The 22,592-nt window shown below is 22.7% G+C and overlaps 1 protein-coding gene and 2 long non-coding RNA genes across 3 annotated transcripts in view; 1 reads left to right on the top strand and 2 right to left on the bottom strand.

Moving 5' to 3' along the window:
- LOC149514575 (uncharacterized) overlaps positions 1 to 22,592 on the bottom strand; it is a 62,168-nt gene that overhangs the window by 12,938 nt on the left and 26,638 nt on the right. The window lies entirely within an intron of this gene.
- LOC149514577 (uncharacterized) overlaps positions 1 to 22,592 on the bottom strand; it is a 54,231-nt gene that overhangs the window by 20,980 nt on the left and 10,659 nt on the right. The window lies entirely within an intron of this gene.
- On the top strand, positions 19,339 to 20,556 carry LOC149514579 (uncharacterized). The gene is made up of 2 exons (XR_016327956.1): positions 19,339 to 19,508; positions 20,221 to 20,556. It is a non-coding gene; the product is annotated as an uncharacterized LOC149514579 (long non-coding RNA).

The raw sequence follows: 22,592 nt of genomic DNA, 5'->3' as shown, positions 1-22,592 counted from the left end.
TTTCATTAATAAATCATATTATTCCTAATTCGTGATAAAAAAACTATTAAAACTGAAAAAGAGCTGGGCCTGAAAATATCTCGCCGTATTCACTAATTAATAATTAAATTAATTTTCATGATTCACTACATAAAAAAATTAAATTAATACCCAAAAAAGAAATTAAATTAGTAATATAATTTGAGTGAAGAATTGAGACATATTAAAAAGGTATATGATACAAATAAACAATAATACAATAAAATATAATCATGTTTTTCATACTCTTTAAAATTATATATTAAGTTATTATGAAACAATAATAATACCATTAAAATGGGGAAGCTTTTATCTAAGGCAGCTATTCATTAAGCCTTTTATGAAGGCTATACGTCCGTAAATTTCATTATTTTGTCCAAAATAATTACATTATATGATCAAATTTTCTAGTATTTGATTAATGTTTTTTATGCAAAAAAAGATACTTCATCTATTATGCTCATCTCGATTAATTTTAATAATAAAGTATAAAAAATAAAATAAAATATGATATTCAACAAACGGTCAAAACAAGCAATAAAAGATGGTGCTCTCGCACCTACTAGTCAACAAATTAATTGAAATAATACTAAAATAAAGATATTGATGACAAATTTTTAATTTGTTGATTATTTCCTACATTAATTACAGGCTTGCTTGTAGCAGATGACTACACCATGCCTATGTAACTGGTCGTGGATATCAAATTTTTTTAATTAATTATAATATTTGAAATAAAATTTCATTATAAACATTTATTTGTTATTAATCTTATATATTATTTTTCTTTTTAACATACTATTTTTTTTATCTGTATCTATCCGAAAGAAAAAATAAATAAATAATAAAAAATAAGTAATGAACTTAATAAGTATTCAATTCTTACAATGAGCTATAAAGATAAAATGCTTTGCTTAATTACTTGGAGAATTAAGCATTGACAACTTGTACACTTACTAAATCATTTACACTAAGGTGATAATTGTTGGATTAAAAGTAATAAAAAAGCCATAGAATAATCCGATTCTAACAATAAGCTTTAAAATTTATTACTTCATTTTCATGTCTTTTTCATTACAAATACATGTCAATTCTAAGGATATAAATGATAAATTAATTTTTACAATATTTTTTAATTTAATTTGGATAAAATTTAAATTCAATTTGATTATTATCGATTCAAGTTTGAGTAATTTAACGAGTTTAAATATTTTAATACTTGACTCAAATAATTTATAAATTTAATTTAGTTTTTATATTTTAATATTTTAATTAAAAATTATTATTTTATTTTCTATATATCAATTTGAGTTTAAATTTAAACATATAAATAAATTTAAAATTAAATATAAAAATTAAATTTATTTTTTATTAAATAAATTTAATCAAAAAAATTTAAATATTTATTTTAAGTTAAATTTAAGCTTAAAATTAAATTTTGATCAAACTCGAATTGAATACAAGAATACACTTCTCTTTTTGAATTGAAAGAAAAAAAAATAGAAATCAACCTTAAAACTCATTGAAAAAAAAAATCAAGCTAGCACTGAAATGATCAAAAGGCTTGAAAATTGAAAAGACTGCCTGGAAAATTCAAGCAAAAGAGATTTATAGAACACTCTGCTTCTGATAGCAAAAAGGGGTTTTTGCCTTTTTTTTTTTTTTTTAGGTTTTATGGCCAAAAGATTTAAGACCAAAAAAGAAAATTAAACTAATGTATTTCAGTTGAAAATTTTAGACATTTTAAAAAGACATGTGATACAAACAGCTTAAAAATACAATGAAAATAAAATTAGGCTTGAAAGTTATATAATTAAGTTATTATGAAACAAACACACAATAATAAAACCATTAAAATTGAGAAGCTTTTATCTAAGGCAAGCTTGGCTATTCATTAAGCCTTTTATGATGGCTACGTCGGCAAATTTCATTATGTCCACATTATATGATTAAATTTCTTGATACTTGATTAATGTTTTTTATGTAAAAAAAAAAAAATTTACCCATCATCTTTACCTTAATTAACTGTAGTAATAAATTGTAAAAGAAGAAAATAAAATATGATATCCAATCATGGTCAATACAAACAATAATAAAAAAATGGAGATTTTATATCTACGGTCTACAAATTAATGGAAACAATACTAATCTAAAGATATTCATGATAGATTTTTAATTTGTTGATTTTTTTTTACATTAATTATAGGCCTATTTGTTGCTGATAATTATAGCATGGTTATGTAATTACTCATGAATATTAAATTTTTATAATTAATTATAGTATTTGAATTAAAATTTCATTGTAAACATTTATGTATTATTAATCTTATATATTATTTTTCTCTTTAATATACTATGTGTTTTTTTTTTTATCTATATGCATCATTGCAAAAGAAAAAAAAAAAAACAAATAATAAAAGGAAAACAGCATATAATAAAAGGTAAGTAATGCACTTAACACGTATTAAATTCCTATAAGGAGCTATGAGGGTAAATCACTTTACTTAATTACTTGAGAATAAAGTATTGACAAGTTATAAATTTGTTAAACCTAATAGTTTTATAGCGAGACGATGATTGTTGGATTATGAGTATCCAAAAATTATAGAATAATTTGATTCTAACGATCAACTTTAAAATTAACTATTCCTTTATCATATGTTTTTCGTTATACATATCAATCAAATCTAAATGTAAATGATAGATAGTGTTTCTGAGATTTTTTAATTTGATTCGAATAAATTTTATAATCCGATGATCATTTATTTGAGTTTGAGTAGTTTAATGAGTTTAAATATTTTAATATTTGATTTAAATAATTAATTAATTTAATCATATTTTTATATTTATAATATTTTTAATTAAAAATTATTATTTTATTTTTATATTTTATCAAATTAAGTGAAAATACATACATAATCCAGTTTAACATTAAATATAAAGATTAAACTTATTTTTTATTATATAAGATTAATTTAAAGAGTTTGAGTATTTTAATTTTTATTTTGAGTCAAACTCAAACTTAAAAATTAAAATTTAATTAAACTCGAATCAAATTTAAAATCAAATTTCTCTTTTTGAGTTAAAAGAAAAGCAGAATAAAAATCAATCTTAAAACTCTTAAGACAAAAAAAAAATCAAGCTTGCGATGAAATGATCCAAAAAGATTAAAATTTGAGAAAAGAACATTTGCTTATCTTATTGAAAATTTCAAATAAAAGAGATTAATAGAACACTCAGCTTCTAATAACATAAATGAGTTTTTTTATTGTAAGAAAATTTTGAAATAGATAAATTATTCATTTTCTTAAGTTAAGATAAGATTTTTAATCAAATGTATTATATTTTATAGTTTAAGACATATGTTTATAATCATTAATAACATTTAAATTCAAGATCTTTTCATTAAAAAAATAACTTTAATAGATTAAATCAATTACTTATTCATAGTTTTTATTTTTATTTTTTTTTAGTTTAATGACCAAACGATTGGTTTTATGATTATTACGTAAAATGTAGAGAAAAGGATGAAGCGATTGCTTCATAAACAAGATGGAACTACAAAAGGTGTTTTAATAAAAAAATTTATTATTTTCATCTGAGTCTTCTTCTTTTTCTTTTAATATTGTTGTTTCCCTAATAAATTCGCTGGTGGCCGACAAAAGTCATGTGACCGACAAAAGCAATGACCCATGACTTGTTTTTCTCTCGGGTCTTTTTTATTTTTTTTTAATTCTTCTTTTCTTATCTCTAATTAATGGAAGACAGCCCAAATATTTGTTCGAAAATTTTCGAAAGTAACAAAAAAATTGATTAATTGGTACCATATTAAAAATAATTAGTGAAAAAACTATAATATATTAATAAAATAATGAAATTTATTTTTATTTTCATAATATTCAATAATCTTAATTCAAAATTATAATGCATGTACATTTAGTTAATATAATGTTAATTATTTTATAAAATATGTACACCCAAAAAAAATAAAATAAGTATATTTTTGGATATTAAGATTATAAAAATAAATTTATTTTTTATTATTTTAAATAAAATATTTCTTTCCAATTAATTATTTTTTTAAAATATCAAATAATAAATCGTTTTATTAAAACACCTTTTGTAGTTCTATCTTGTTTATGAAGCAATCGCTTTATCGTTTTTATTTCCAATAAACGGAATTGACAATCAATCCAAAAGAATTTCTTATTAGTAAACCATATCATTCCTAATTTATTCTAAGAAACAACTAAAACAGCAAAAGAGCTGGCCTAAAAATATCTGTCCATGTTCACTAATTAGTAATTAGATTAACTATCATGATTCATCACATAAAAAATTCAATTAATACCAAAAATAAAAATTAAATTAGTACTACACTTCGGATGAAGAATTGAAACATGTTAAAAAAAATATGATACAAAGAGTTAAAAAATACAATAAAAGTATAGTCGTATTTTTCACACGCTTGAAAACTATATAATTAAGGTATTATGAAACTAACACACAATAACAATACCAATAAAATGGGGAAGCTTTAATCTAAGGTAAGCTTGGCTATTCATTAAGCCTTTTAAGAAGTCTACGTCGGTAAATTTTATTATTTTGTCTAAAATGATTACATTATATAATTAAATTTTCTGGTACTTCACCTATTATCCTTATCTTGATTAACTTTAATAATAAAGTATGCAGGAAAAATAGAATATAATATCCAACAAACGGTCCAAACAAGTAATAAAAGATTAACAATAAAAGATGCCGCTCTCGTATTTATCACCGAAAGATATTTATAACAAATTTTTAATTTGTTGATTATCTTCTACATTAATTACAAACTTATTTGTAGTAGATGACTATATCATGCTCATGTAATTAATAATGGATGTCAAAAGTTTTTAATTAATTACAGTATTTGAAATAAAATTTCATTATAAACTTTAATGTATTGTTAATCTTATATATTATTTTTCTTTTTAATGTATTATTTATTTTTTATTTGTATCCATCAATGAGAAAGAAAAAAGGTAAATAATATAAAATAAGTAATGAATTTAACAAGTATATAATTTTTACAAAAAGCTATAGAGATAAACTGCTTTACTTAATCACTTGGACAACGACGCATCGACAACTTACAGACTTACCAAATTATTTACAGTGAGGTGATGATTGTTGGATTAAGAGTAATCTAAAGGTTATAGAATAATCCGATTTTAACGATCAGTTTTAAAATATGCTATTTCATTTTCATGTCTTTTTCATTATAGATTCATGCCAAATTTAAAGATATAAATGATAAATTAATTTTTATAAATTTTTTAATTTAATTCAAATAAAATTTTAATTTAATTTAATTATTATTGATTCGAGTTCGAATAATTTAAAATTTTTAAAACATTTTAATACTTGACTCAAATAATTTTCAAATTTAATCAAGTTTTTATATTTTTTATTATTTTAATTAAAAATAATTATTTTATTTATGTATATATAACAATTTAAATTTAAGTTCGAACACATAAATACATTTAAATTTAAGTATGATAATTAAATTCATTTTCTACTAAACAAGCTTAATCGGAAGAAGTTTAACATTTTAATTTTTATTTTGAGTTAAATTAAACTTAAAAATAAAATTTTAATCAAATTCAAATCTAATACAAGAATGAACATGTCTTTTTGAATTGAAGGATAAATAGAGTAGAAATCAACCTTAAAATTTATTAAAAAAAAAAAGTCCAGCTCGCACTGAAATGATCAAAAAGCTTGGAAATTGATAAAAGAATGTTAACTTATCTGCCTAGAAAATTCAAACAAAAAAGATTGACAGAACACTCTGCTTCTGATAGCAGAAATGGGTTTTTGCCTTTTTTTTTTTTTTTTTGAGGTTTTATGGCCGAAGGATTTGTTTTAAGATTAGTATGTAAAAATGTAGAGAAACGAAGACTTCTTTTCTTCTAAGTCTTCTTCTTTTTCTTTTAATATTCCTTACTAAATTCCATAGTGGCCGACAAAAGCCATGTGACCCACAAAGGCCATGACCCATCACTTCTTTTCTTCTCTGGTCTTCTTTTTTTATTCTTCCTTTCTTATCTAACAGTCTTCTTTTTTCATTGTCCGTTTCAAATCTTTGGAATGGAACAGCCCAGATATCTGTCCTTTATGGGGAAAATTGCCGAAAAGTAACAAAAATATTTACTAATTGGTATTATATTAAAAATAATTAATGAAAAAAATATAATATTAATAAATAAAAATTATTTTGTAATCGTAATGTTGAATGAACTTAATTCAAAATTAAAATATATGTACATTTAGTTAATAGATGTATAATTATATTATAAAATATGTACATAAAAAAATAAAATAAGTATATTTTTGGATTTTTTTGTTAATGTAAATATAAATATTTATTTCCAATTAATTATTTTTATTATAATATCAAATAATAAATATTTTTTATTAAAACACTATTTGTAGCTCCTCCTTGTTTATGGAACTATTGCTTCATCCTCTTTATCTACTTCTGCCCATGTTCACTAATTCGTAATTAGATTAATTATCATGATTTATCACATAAAAAAATTAATTTAAGACAAAAAAAAAATTATTAATGCACTTCAACTAAAGATTTGAGACATTTTAAAAAGACGTGCAAGATAAACATAAACAGCTCAAAAATACAATGAAAGAATGATCATATTTTTCATACACTTAAAAATTATATAATTAAATTATTATGAAACAAACACACAATAATAATTCCAATGAAATGGGGAAGCTTTAATCTAAGACAAGTTTGGCTATTCATTAGGCCTTTTATGAAGGCTATGTGGGCGAATTTCATTATTTTGTCCATATTGGTTACATCGTATGATTAATGTTTTTTATGCTCATCATCTTTGACTCAATTAACTTCACTAATAAACTGTGAAAAGATAGAAACAGAATTTGATATTCAACAAACAGTCAAAACAAATAATAATCAAGGATAGAGTTATCGTGTCTAACAGTTAATAAATTAATTGGAATAATACTAATCCAAAGATATCTATGACAAATTTTTAGTCTGTTGATTATAATCTACATTAATTACAATGACTATACCATAACAATCTAGCTACTCATAAATATTAAATTTTTATAATTAATTATAGTATTTGAATTAAAACTTTCTTGTAAACATTTATGTATTGCTAATTTAATATTATTTTTCTTTTTAATATACTATATGTTTTTTTTATCTATATCCATCATTAGAAAAAAAAAGTAAATAGTAAACGAGCATTTGGTTCAAAAAAAATTTAGATTACTCTTAAATTTTGATTTTCATAATCTGATTTTCACATTTGATTCACAATATTTGATTCTTGAAGATATTTTAAAATTTTCAATAATGTCCAAATAACTTGAAATCATAAACCCATTACTCCTTATAGTTTGTTAAGATTCCAAGAAAAAAATTAATTTTATCCTGACCTAAATAATAAAATTTTCAATTTATTTTACATTTGAAAATCAATGTAATTATATGATAAATAGAAATCCATTCTAAAACTAAAATGGACATTTATATCCACACGATTAAATAAAATTGTAATTCTAACCACATGATTGGACACGTAGTATATTACATATAATAAAAATAATATTTTTAAAAGAATAAACATAATAAATAATTGCAAATTTATGATTTTGAATTTTTTATTTTCAAAAGCACTACATTTTGTATATATGAAATGAAATAGATTAATTAAAATAATAATAAAATAAATTAAATATTTTTATATCAACAATATTTTTTAATTTGAAAATGTAATAATTAATAGAATATTATAATATAATATTTATTATACTTTTAACTACGTTTTTACATTACAAACTATAGTATTTGATAAATAAAAAATGTTATATATATCAATAATTACATTTTTTATAAAAATATAATTATTGATAGATGATAGTTTTTATTTTTATAAGCATTATAATTTTATATATGGAACGTAATTGATTATTTTAAAAAATAACAAAATAAATATAATTTTTTAATATCAACTATATTTTTAAATGTAAAAACATAATAATAAATAAAATATTTATAATAAAATATTTTACCTACATTTTAATGTAAAAAATATAATTTTTAATACTAATAATTGCGTTTTTTACGTAAAAAACATAATAAATGTGTTTGCTTCAAGTAACACAAGACTTTGAATATCGTAATAAAAGAACATAGCTACTCATTGTCCTAAAAAAGTCACCTCTCCTGTTTCTTCATTGCCAAAATTAATTGGAAGTGACACCTTCATTCGTGCTTTTCTTCTTTACTTTTGTCAAACAAGTGACAGATAACACAGAAATTTATATTTTTAATTCACTCCAATTCTATATATCAAAATGTTATATATATATATATATATATATTTTAAATTTTGCTGCTTTCTCTTTCCTGGGCATTTACAATTCTGATGAGTTTGTTCGACTTGTTGCTGTAGACTTTATTAATTTGTACAAACTGTAGTATTAATTAATTAATTTTTATTTTATGATGTTGGATTTATCTCTTTATTATGTCATTATGCAAAATAAAATTTTATATTTTATTAGATTTTTTAAATGCATGCTTTGTGCAATTAATTTTATAATTAGGTAGTATTAGAATTTATAAAATTTTACTAATTATATGATTTTATATTGTATCATCAATATTTTATTTTTTTCAATTTTGTACTTAAATTTTAAATATAACTATGAAAAATTTTCAATATTAGAGATGAATTAAATTGTTCCTTTTATCCTAACAATTTGAACATAAATGCTAGCTTTGTTGTTCTTTTAGTTATTTGATGACGAAAAAAATATTATTGTATCACGAATTTATTCTATTTAAATTTTATTTTTGTGATAAATGATGTGTTTTATTTATCTAAAAATAGGAGAATATCTTGTTACTATTATAAACAATACAAACTATATATTGATAAATACAGATGCAAAATTAAGTATAAAAAATATTAATGAAAATCTCGTGTGCTCTCATGCTATATTGTCAATCTGAGTAATAAAATGTATTATAAATTTTTATAATTTATAATTGCACTAAAATCTATATTTCTTAAAAAACTTATTTTTGAAGAGCTAAATCCAATAAAATTCAACCATGCCAATTATTTTGTAGTTGAATTCATTATAAAAATATTATTGGACCAAAACTCTTTATAATTGATTTATATTAATTATAGTTAAGCAGTTTTGCTCTATTAAGATTTAAGCTAAATATTATTTGTGAATCTTTTAATCAAGATATGTTGCATACATAAAAACAAAAATATAAAGACATAAAGAGAATAATAGATTCTTAAGCTTTAATATAATTACATGTTAAATTTATTCAAAAGAAAATTTTACTACCCCTTACATAAAAATTGATCTTGTGAATTACATTTATGAATTTGTAATTCTAATGCTAAAAAGGACATGTTACTAAATAATTAGTTAGAAAACTTAGATAAAATATTTTTTATATTTAATTAAAAAAGTATAAGACTCAACATTATTAAATCCAATAAAAATTTTTAAAATTAAAAATAAATAGTACAAAGAGCATTTATCATTATTTGTAAATAAAAGAATCAAATAAAAATTATTGAATTTGATTATGCAATTAAAAAATAAAAAATAAATGTAAAACAATATAATTATTCTTATAACTTTTTGAATTATTAGATGATAAATTTAGAATATATAAAAATTTAAATTAAAACTTTGTTATCACACATTAGAACTTCTTTAATATTTTAACTTTGTATAAAAATTCAAGTGAACTTATTCCATGAAATAAAATATTTAAAATTTTAAAAGACAAATAAATTATACTTTGAAAAATAATACTTTTTAATTAATAAAATTGTTAACAAGTAGGTTCGTTAATGATCATAAAATTAATTATATAATATATAATAAATTTTAATAATTAATTATGATAATTACTTTTTTGGGCTTTCTTTACCTTTTAGTTTTCTTCAATTTAAAAGTAATATTTATCTATTAATTGTGTTTTCTTGACTTTCTTGATTTTTAAAAATTTTTTTTGGATTTTAAAAATAATATGTATTAATTAATTATGTATATTTGGCTTTCTTTATCTTTTCGATTTCTTCAATTTTTAAAAAAATATTTATCTATTAATTATGATCATTGGTTGTGTCTTTTGAGTTTTATTATCTTTTGATTTATTACGATATTGAAGATAATATTCACATTTTAAAATTTATATTAATTGTGATCATTGATCATAATTTTTGGTTTTTTTTGCATTTTGAGTTTTTTCAATTTTAAGTATTAATTGTGATAATTGATTGCATTTTTTTATCTTTTAATTTTCATAATTTTAAAGAGATATATGAAATTGATTATTTATTTTTTTCTTTGCCTTTTAGCTCTACCTTTTTGTGTTTTTCAATAATATTTATTTATTAACTGTGGTAATTTATTATTCATTTTTTGTTTTTTACCTTTTCAATTTTTTCAACTTTAAATTTATATTTATCTATTAATTGTAATAGTTGATTGTACTTTTAGGCTTATTTTGTCTTTTAGTTTTTTTAAAATTTTAAATATAATATTTACATATTTAAAATTAGATTAACTATGATTATTGAATTTTTTTAACTTTATTTGCCTTTTGGTTTTTTTCAATCTTAATAAAAATAATGTCTGTTATTAATTGTAATAATTTATTATATTTTTTTTACTTTTCTTACCTTTTTCATTTTTCATCATTTTAAAACGATGCATATTATATTATTGTGTGTTACTTTTTTTGCCTTTTGGTTTTCAACAGGATAAAAATATGTAGTCATGCATGTATATATATTTTTAAACTTTTTATTTATTTAATGAGATTTTCAAGTAATTTGCATTAATATGTGTTTAATAAATTCCACAACAGGAATAAAAAATGTATAAATTTGCTAACTGGTAGAGAGATATATTTACAATAATAGTCCCACAAATATAAATTGCATTATAATAATTTATTTAATAAATAATATTTAAAATTTTGTAGTGATATATTTAATTTTTAATTTTAAATAATATATTAAAAAATTGATCTTGCAGCACATGGGTTAAAATAACCTACTTGAGCAATGAAAAACATTTATAATGTTAGAATATCATTAAAAGTATTCTTCTAAATGGAATATAATTTTATTTGCTATAAATCAAATTTTGTTTAGGAAATTTTAGTATAAGTTGAAAATTACCAATATTGCAAGTTAACTTGAAAATTGATCAATTTATAAAAGAATGAGGTACAAACAAATTTAAATGAAAAAAATAAGAGATTTTAATAAATAAATTATACTTAAATAATGCAAAAAGGTAAGAAATTCATTATTCAATATTGAATATTAAAGCTATTTATCTTTCAAAAGAGGAAACAATTTTTTTAATGAATGTATCAATCTCATGAAAAAGAAGAAGTTAGCGCCTAGATGGAACAGAGATTACTTAGAGTACTTTTCACTAAGTGTTTTATTTTACTTTAAATAAAATTATCATATTTAAATAATGAAATTTGTGAATTTGGCATTAAATCTCTAGTGTTTAGTTTGATCTCAAATTTATTTAATAGGAGAATTTTCAACTTTTCTTTTTAGCTATACTTGTGCCTTTTATAAATGAAATTTATAGTTCAAACTTGAGCTTTAAGTCATGATGTGGAGGAAAAATGTAAAAAAATTAATTATCTATTTGCTAATTAATAAAAACTTAAATTGCCTAAGAATGTAAGACTTTAGACTTGATTTTAGAGCCACTAATCAATATCACGATTAAAAAAAAAAAACTATTATCATTGACAAATTCAAGAAATCCTTTTGATCAAAATTAATTTTAAAAAATTATTAAAAAATTTAATAAATTTAGTTTCAATTGTAGGCCTTATGAATTAGCATTAAAGCCAAAAAATTTGTACAAATTCACATATATTTAATTATAATATTAATTTTATTATGCACCTTTTCTTGATATTGTTAAAGTAGGAATTCAAATCACTTTAATTCATATTTTCAACTGTGAGTGTGAATGAAAAAAATAAAAGAAGTATATAGAGTGCTGTTTTGAGAAGAATTCATTTACAAATAAAATATGAAAATAAATAAATAAATTTAAGAAATCATAAGATTTTTGAAATTAAGATTAAACTCTTAAAATAAGGTTGAGTTTATATATATATAATATAATACAATATAATATAATATAAACACTATCCATCTGCTGTTTTACTATAAAGTTTTTATTATATAAATCATTACTCTAACTTATATTTTAATTAAACAATAGGTGCACAAGAAGAGAAATAAAAATATTTATTAATCAAATTAAAATGTTGATTTATGAATAGTAAATTGTAAAAAAAATATGTAAAAAGAAATTATTATGGTTTTTATAGTATTTATCAATGTTATATTAGAACCTAGCTTCATTCAAATTCATACAATATTTTTTCAAATAATTTTTATGTGTATTTGATTTTTTTAGAAGAAAAAACTATACAAAAATTATATTATTAAATCTTCAATTGAAGCTTATATTTTAAGTAGTTATTTTATAAGAAAACAAATATATCCATTTTTATTAGTTAAGTTATTATTTTGATAAAAATATTAAATTTAAAAATAACAAAGTAAATAAATTTAGTCATAAGATTTATAAACCCTATATATATATATATATTTAACATTAACATTTTCACTTTCCCATTACGAATGTTTGTGCCTTTTAAAAGGAAAAATCTATAATAAATTTTTTTTTTATTATTATAACTAAATCATTATCACTCAATGCCTATATTTAACAAAAGAGTATAATGAAATGAAGTAAAAAAATCTATAAATATTTTAACAAAATATTTTGGTATAATTTTCTTTTATCTATTAAAACTTATCACTTTGATTTTGCTCAATTTAAGACTTATAAAATAAAAATGTTAAGATCTAATTGTCAATTAGCAAAAAAGAAAAAAGTTTTAATCTTTAGAATATTTTTGGAGGCTTCAATTGATTATTTTATTTTACTTGAAAATTATTGATTTGATTGATTGATTGATTGATTTATTATTATTAAATCTAATGTTGATGGCCAAAAAAATTTAAGTTTTTATTAGTAATAATCTAATATAACAAAATTCTTAAGAAATAGATAAAAATTTGAAAGTAACATAGATTTTTAAATATTCATAATCTCAAAATACAAAGAAGATGCTAATATTTTGGATCTTTTGAAATTATAGCAAGATAAATAATCAAATAAGTACAAAAAGATTTTATTTACTCACAACAAATAAAACAAATAAAATCTTTTTAATAATCTTTTTTCCTATTTCATTCATAAAAATGATTTAATTGTTGATAGAGTTTTTTGGAAGATATAAAAAGATAAATAAAATAGAAATTATAACTTTAAATTTAAGATTAAAGAGTTTAAATGTTAAATATATTGAAAATAATTACCCATAAACTGCATAATTTTATATCATAAATGTGATTGCAAGTATGACGTTTCATTTTTAAATACTAAAAATTTAAAGAAAAATATCTTCATTTTAAAATGCATTTATTTTGTAAAGCTTATCAATTTTATAAGTATGTTGTACACAATATATTATAAAATTATAAGAATTATATGATTTTTTTAGTTATATTATAATTAGTTTAATTAGTTTTATCCTTGTAAATCTTTATATCTATAACTTTAATTAATTTGAGAAGTTTAAAAATAAAGGAGAAAATGACATTTTTTCATAAAGATGAATAATGCTTTTTTTTTTTAGAAAAAACTATATTGATCTCAAGTTTTTAAAGAATTTACGCTACTACTTTAACATAAAAAATCAAACTATAATCACTTAGGGAAACCATTAAAAATTAAAAGCAATCTTCTAAAGAAAACATAAATTTGTTAACAATATAAATGAATATAACAACATAAAATATCTATATTTTATAGTTTAATTATCATATAAAATTATGGAAAGAAAGAAAAGAAGAAAAAAATCAAAAAATAGATTAAGAGAAAAAAAGGGATAACAAAAGAAATAAAAATCTTATTAAAACATTGAAATTTTACTATCACCTTCTATTGTCAATGAACTCATAAATTAGTAAAAATATAAAATTTTTGTAAAAAATTAAACATATGAAAAAAATAGAAAAGAAGTAAATTTTATGTTAACTTAATTTCTTGAAAATAAAATATCAATTCGTACTTTTAAAATACAATGAAAAATTATGATACAATTGATAAAATAAACCTTTCGATTTTCATTGTAACAATTTATTTATCACTTTAAAAAAAAAATTCAAAAGCCATAAGTAAAAATGGATTCTAAATGTGTCTTAAATGCCAAATATATATTTGATCAGCAAAAACATCAATCACAGATCATATAAAAAAATAGAAAATTACAATGATTCAAACATAAAGAGGATGCATAAAAATCTTATGATTAATAACTTGGTGCGTACCAAAAATCTAAAAAATAAAATATATAAAAGATATATAATAAAAAAAATCAAAAGTCATAAATAAAAAATAAAAAACAATATTCATGCCTACTATTTAACTATAAAATAATAAAATAAATTAGAGATAAGAAAATAACATCACAAAAATAGAAAAAAAAAGCATATATACCTTTTCATCATTCAACATTATTTTTGTACTAACATGTTTAGTCTTAAAATTATATACATCTCACTATCAATAAATACTAATTATAAATCCATTAATCTTTTTAAGATATAATTATCATTTGTTGTATATTCTAATTTGTTAATAGCCAAGTTTAAATTGAAAAAAAAAAGAAACACAGTAAAAAATTATAAAAATACAAACAATAAAAAATACACTAATTGACTAAGAAACAAACTTGAAATGCAAAAAACAAAATTCATAAATCATGATTAAAAAATTAAAAATTATAAAAATGAAAATATAATAATTAACAAACCTCATTATTAGTAATGGTTAATAGTCAAGCTTAAACTGCAAAATGAAAAGAGAAAAAGATCATGGTAAAAAAGTAAAAATTATAAGAAAAATAAAAACACTAAAAAAATACGTCAATTGACTAATAACCAAACATGAAATGTGAAAAAACATGGAACATGATTAAAACATTACAAAATTATAAAATTATCAAAACAAAAACACAATAAAAAATAAAATCTCATAATTAGTAATATGACAAATAAAAATTTAAAGAAGAAAGTGTAATAGAGGTATAAAAGGCACTCATATAGCCTCTCATCCTAAAAAAAATATGAAAAGCCATAAGTCACAAAAAAAAAATCAAAAGGTAAAAATATAAATGTTATAAAACCAAAGATTTGATCAATAAATTTTAATAGATAATAATTTTAAAGAAAATGAATATAAGAAAATCAAAAGTCAATAATTCAAAAAATATGACAAAAAAGAATTGGAAGAAAAAAATGTAAAAGAAACATGAGAACAACTCGTATTACTCTCACCCTTAAAAAAAATATAAAATCATAAATCACAAGAAAATTAAAATTAAGTAAAAAAAATATAAAATGTTACAAAATCTAAGGTTTGATTAATAAATTTTAACAAGTAATGGTTTTAAATAAATTGAATACAAGAAAATTAAAAGTAAATAATCAAAGTAATACGACAAACAATAATTGAAAGAAAAAAGTGTAATAGAGACATGAAAGACACGCATATAACTCTCACCCTTCAAAGAGACAGAAGATCATAAGTCATAACAAAATCAAAAATAAAAAATATAAATGTTACAAAAGTAAAAGGTTGATGAATATATTTTAAAAATAATGGTTTTAGAAAAAAGAATACAAGAAAATCAAAAGTCAACAATCCAAATAATATATTAGACAATAAAAAATTTATTGTGTTTTATGTAATAAAATTAAAATGCATAAATTTATAATTTATGTAAAAAAAGACTTGACAATTATTACAAATATTTAAATTATACATATATATATGATGATTTCTTAAACATTGCGTTTATTGCCATAGAAATATAGTGTTTGTTATAAATATCGCATTTATACAATAAAAATGAAGTGATTGGATCACTAATTTTGTTAAAATTTTTTAAAGACTACGTTTATATTAAAAAAATGTTTTCTTTGAACTTTATTATATAAATTTGTTTATAATATACAACCTTATTTTAAACATAATAAAAAGGAAAACATTCTTTATTTTTGTTATTTAATGGTTGTCACATATTTAATTTTAATAACATCAATTGACAGTAAAAATATTTGTTATATGTTATTCACATGTAATAAAAAATATTATAATAAAAAACCTTTATTACGTAATTTAAGATTTCGCGAATCAAATACAAGAATATAACATTCTCATGACAGAAATAATCATTCATTGTTAGGAATCCACACTTCCCAAAAAATCACTCTTCCTCTTAAAATTTAAAATTTTGCGAACTAAACGTACCATAAAAGTTAAGTAATAGGTAAGTAATGAACTTAACAAGTATTCAGTTCTTACAATGAGCTACAGGGGCAAACAACTTTACTTGATTACTTAGGGAACAAAGCATTGACAAGTTATGGATTTGCTAGGCCTATTAGGAATTATAATGACGCAATGACTTTTGGATAGAAAGTAATCCAAAGGCTATAAAATAATCTAATGGTCAGCTTTAAAATTTACTAAATTTTCATGTGTTTCTCATTATAGATAAAGTGTAAATGATACCCTAGTTTTTGCATGTTACTTGAGTTTTATTTGGATAAAGTTTGAATTAAATTTATTCATTGTCGATTCGAGCTTAACTTATAAAGTAAGTTGAGTTCAAACAATTTAATACATGATTTGAGTAATTCGTGAATTTAATTTAATTTTATATTTTAATTTTTATATTTTTTTAATTAAAAAATTATTATTTTATTTTTATATATATCCATTCAAACTAATTCGAACATATATCCATTCAAACTAATTCGAACATATAATCAAATTTGAAATTAGGCATGAGAATCAAGCTATTTTTATTAAGCAAATCCAATAAAGCGAGTTCAAATAACTTGATTTTAATTTCAAATCGAACTTGAATTTAAAAATTAAAATTTATCGAGCTTAAACCAAATTTCAAGTCGAGCTAGAACTCAAACTTCTCAATATGACAATTCGATTTGATTCAATTATACCTTTAACCAAATTTAAAATCAAATCTAAATAAGGTAAAAATAATAACAAATTTTAGAAAGAAGCACAGACAATTTTGAGAAAGGAAAACAAGCCCAGACAAGCTCAAAGACAACAAACCCAAACAAGGTCTAAAAAAGAAAAAAAGAAAAGAACGAAAAGATTACAAGATAAAGATTCGCTTTTTATTCTCTCTTATTGCTTACTTAATATGAAACAAATGGCAAGCATCACTGTTTCTTAGAACCTATGGTAGTTAGGATGCGTTGGTGTCGAGATGATGACGGGAAAACCACCACGGGATTCTGTCAAAAAACCTGAAAGACCTGGCGGTGCCATTGTATTGACAAGGGACTTCTTGTCAAAGTCAGGGAAAGATTTCTTGATGGGGATCCCTGTGAACACTGGACTGCTTATAGGCTACTCTGTCATCATTTCCTCTTTCCTGACCAGACATTATTGGCACCGCAAAGAAGATTTCTTCAAGATGCTTTGGCAGAAACTTACCATGGCTTGGTCAGACAATCAGCTGTTTTCTAGCTGCAGATGTGCATCCTCTTAAAAATTTCTTTTTCTTTCTTTTTTTTTTTTTTTTTTGGCATTCTTGTAAACTTCAGAAATTATTTATAGAAAATCTCCCTCACTATAGTGAAGAGGAAATATTTCAGAATCATTATTGGTTTTATCTGCAAATTTGAGTTTGAACTTTAATTGTCAATTGTTTAATAATAATTCTGATGGAACTCATGGAATTTGCATAGATTATTTTTCATATTATGTAGCCAATTGTTTTATTATATCATAAAAAGACATAATTTCTTTTGGTTTTAAACCGAAAGAGAAAACAGAATATGATTTGAAAAATGAAACTTATTTCACTGGATTGGCAATTAAACTCTTTAAAGAAGCTGTTAAGCATCTGCCATTTTATTTGCCTTACAGATTCTTTATTTCCAATGGAAAATATGGTGTAGTTTATTTGAAGGTGGTATGTCATCTATTCCCTGTTTTATACAGTCTATTATACCTGGTTCTTTTAATTTGAATCATAACCATTCCAATGAAACTGCTAACACTGAAAGCATTACTTATGAAAATAATAACCATTCCAAGACCTTCCCGAAGATCTTGCTAATGGCCTTAGCAACAATGAAATAGCAGCTTTCTCCAAGTGCCTACGCCCATGTTATTTCTAGCAAAATATTGCAGAGACTTTGCTATCGCTGGGCCAACTTTCTAAAAGTGGGAGGCTATGGCCTTAGGAACAATGGCTTACATCTGAGAATTGTTTTGAAATGGATTTGGATGGTGGTGAAATATTGCAACATGAAACATGTCAACAATTTCTCTCATAGTAAATAAGAATTCAATTGCAAATCAGGAAACAATTCAATGCTTTGCACATAAGAATGAATTTTTAATTTTTTTTTACATAATTTAGTCTTTAAATTTTCGCTCAATCTGGTGATTTTCATTTTATTTATATATAGTAAAATCATTTACATAAAAGTTAAAAATATTAAATTCTACATATATATAAAAAATTAATTATCATTTTAATATCTTTTTGACAAAGAATCTAAAGATTTTTTCAATGAAATTACAATTTTGATTAATAATGAAATTACAATTTTGATTGATAAAAAAATTGTCATGAGTCTCGTTCAGTCATTTGACAAATTTTTTTTATCAAGAATCTTAAGATGATTAACACTACAAAAAATTTGCTCATGAAAAATTTTTGTCAATAATTCTTAACGAATCACTAATGAATTATTGACAGAAAATAGTTATAAATTAATTCAATATTTACTGTCAGAACATAAAAAAAAATTATTGACGAAAATTATTTGATCGGTATTTCATTGATAAATTATTGGTAAGAAAATAAAATTTAGTGCGAGAAACACTGATAGAATAATCTATCAGTAAAGTAAATACAGACAGATTATTACATTGATAAATTATTATGAAAAAAATTAAATTAAATCAAATTTCGAAAAAAAAGAATTAATTTACCGAGTAAGGTGGATAAAAATGAAATCCTTAAATCCCTTCTTATTTTCTCCCCTGCGTTAAAATCCCTAAACCCCCCCTTTTCACCGTTCTCTCCCCCACTTATCTCTGCCATTCTCCCCTCACCGCCACGCCTTTGATCGTCTTTTACGGTGCTGTCGATCGTCGTCAGTAGTCCGGTTGGTTCCTTTCCTCGTCCGATTATGTCATCCGTCGTCTGGCGTTGGCTCTTTCAACAGGTATAGCCCGTCGGCTTCTTTGATTTTTTGCTTTGCTTTGCAGAATCTGTGGCATCCGTGTATTTTGTTTTTTTTTTTTAATTAATAGTTAATTTTTATTAGGTTTTTAAGATTAATTGTAACTTTAAATGTTCTTTGATTTATTTGTCACTATAATTTTGTTATTGCCATGACGGTTAAGTAGTTGAAGTAGTTGTCCTTTCCATGCAGGCTGATAATGTGAAAAATTCAGAGTCTGAACAACGAAGTAGACTACTTAAAGAATGGTTGGAGTTTTGTGAATTAAAACATTTGTGCCCTTCTTTTAAACTTCCTTTTCTGATATGTTGATTTAGGATTATCTTAATATATCTGTTATTACAAATACTTTATGTATGCACTAAAGGAATTCGTTTGCTACTGTAGTTTCTGAAACTATTTAATTCAAAGATTTGCAGAATAGATTTATGTCAGAAATAGGATTTCACCTTAATCATGACGAAACTTGCTAACCAAATCGAACTAGTCCAGTTAGTACCCATTAACTTGTTAAAGCCTTGGTTTTCTGGTCAAGGTGAATGTTGCTAACTCCTGCAATCATCAGCCACACTAATAATAATTTAGTTTATTTATACTAAAAAAAATGCTAATTGCTACAATGGATTCTGCCTTTGCGTACGTAAGTTTGCCATTATGCTAAGCAAGATCCCTTTCATTATGTTACTGGTTGCAGATTTGTGCCATGTTACCGTGACTGCAGCATCCAGCTTGATAATAGCTTACGGACTGATAAATACCAACCAAAAAATGCCACAAAGGTGAGTGTTATTAGCTTGTCTGTTCTGAACTGCTATTGATACTAAAAGGCAGATGGGCAGAGGGAAGTAGTAATATAATATTTCATTTGTATTCAAGCAATCGAAGTCTTCAATAACAATGGCAAAATCAACATACACGAAGATGATGATGATTTTTGCTGAGGGTTGAGCTTAGGTCTTTCATAGATCAGATGATGTAATTGATGAAATTCAATACTATATTATTCAGGACTTGTATTATGGAATTTATGGATTTCAGTACTATATTTTATAGATTTTAACTTTATAATTTGGATTGTTCTAGAATTTATGTGGATATAAACTTTATGATGTGGATTTGATCATTAAATAAATAATATATAAATAATAAGCTTTTAAAATAATTACAAATGTTTTTTTAATTTAATGATTTCTTAAATAATTATGGATGGAATTAATCAAATTATAGATAAAATTTAGATTTTATTGACTGATTTTACTGACAAAACTTTTACTTCCAGTGACAAAAACAAAAAATTGCCTACTAAATACTGATGGAATGTCGATGGAATACTAACGAAATATTGATGAATTTATTGACAAAAATCAACCTTTATTGATTGATTATTAATCAATTACCAATGGATTATCAACAAAATATCGCTGGATTACAAACAGAATATTGATGAATTATCGATGAATTATCAAACTATATCTTCACTTTTATCTGAATCACTCAACTTTAATTTATACTAACAAAATCATTAAAAATTACTAAATAAGACAAATATAATCACCTAACTTTTTTATCCAAATTACTAACAGAAAAATGATGTGGTTGCCATGTCATATGCCACATAAACTGTCACATAAGCTAAGCCTAAATTATTATATTTTTTTTCATTTCTTTTCTCTCCCTTCCTCTCTCTCTTTCTCTCTAAAGAATTTCAACACTGGCCAGCCACCATTCAAAGCTCAATTTTGGAATATGGTTGCTCTCTCTGCCATCAATCGTTTCTTGTTGGCATGTGATCTTCATCAGAATTTAATTGTTTGCTAATTTCAGCCTCCTCATTCTTTTTTGTTTTTGGCTCATTTCCTCCTAAAACTTTCTAAATTATCCTAGATCTAACCTGAAAATAAAATCTGCTACCATCTGTTCAGCCTTCTACCACCATTTAGACAACTATAATTCCATTTTCCCATTTCCAAATCAGAAAAAGGGAAAATTGTTATCAAGTTAGGAAAGAGAAATCCACCACGAACACTCATAATTCCACCCACATTCGACAAACAAATGTATACAATTAGACATTAGTCTTGAAATAAAATCTAGCAAAATTAGTGTTGTAATATTTTATGAGTAGCTAAAACAAGCGCACCTTTCGTTTCTTCCTTTTCATCATTGATAAAGATAAATCCAAGAAATAAAGCCAGCAAAGAAACAATTTTTAAAACATTCTTTTATAGAAACAATCTAAAACATTCTTTCTACTATTTAGGGGCAGCAACTGGAGACAAACAAAGGAAGAGATTTTTGTTTTGGGCTTTGCTGCGGTGTTTCTGCCTCTAGCCTGGTAACAATAACTCTGCTGGGCTCAAAAGTCGACCGTAGGCCTGTTTACGAGGTGTTGGAATGTTGGTTTTGGGTGGCTGCAGATGGAGGCTGAACAATTAAACGGAGAAAGAGTGACATTTAAGGGAAGGAAAGAAAACAAATGAAAAAAAAAAAATTAGACTTATGTGGCATAAAATGTGGAAGTCATATCATGTTTTTTTTAGTAATTTGGATAAAAAAAAGTTAAAGTGGCCATATTTGTTACATTTAATAGGTTTTAATGATTTTGTTGATACAAATTAAAATTAAGTGATTCAAATAAAAATAAAAGCATAATTAAGTATCCAAAGATAAAATTTACTCTAATTTAAATGTCGCGGTATTTAAAATTATCAGAAACACTCCCATATGTACATGACCGTCACAGTATGGATGTCGCCCACCAATAAAGAGAATAAAAGTGAGAGACATAACGACAGAGTGATGCAATGCAACGAATAGCTAGTGCCACGTGGAACAATAGCCAATTGGAAGGGTGATTAGGTACATGAGAGGTGAGAATCAAGAGAAAGAGGAAAAATAGAGAGCCCTCTGGTGCTACTTGAATCATTGTCTTTGGTTGGGCAAAGCCCTCTCTCTCTTTTCCCTAAACCCAAAGCTCTTTTGTTCGTCTTTATCTGTCTACCAACGGCTGAGGCTGAGACTGAGAGTATAATTGGTCCCCGTTATTCTCTCCCGTCTAAAACCCAC

The sequence above is a fragment of the Durio zibethinus genome, chromosome 15 (genome assembly GCF_047325235.1).
Source record: "Durio zibethinus cultivar Kanyao isolate XHJ-2024 chromosome 15, ASM4732523v1, whole genome shotgun sequence".
In the NCBI taxonomy this organism is placed as follows: domain Eukaryota; kingdom Viridiplantae; phylum Streptophyta; class Magnoliopsida; order Malvales; family Malvaceae; genus Durio; species Durio zibethinus.
The sequence above is the reverse complement of the archived record's forward strand: the minus strand, read 5'-3'. Positions and strand labels throughout refer to the sequence as shown.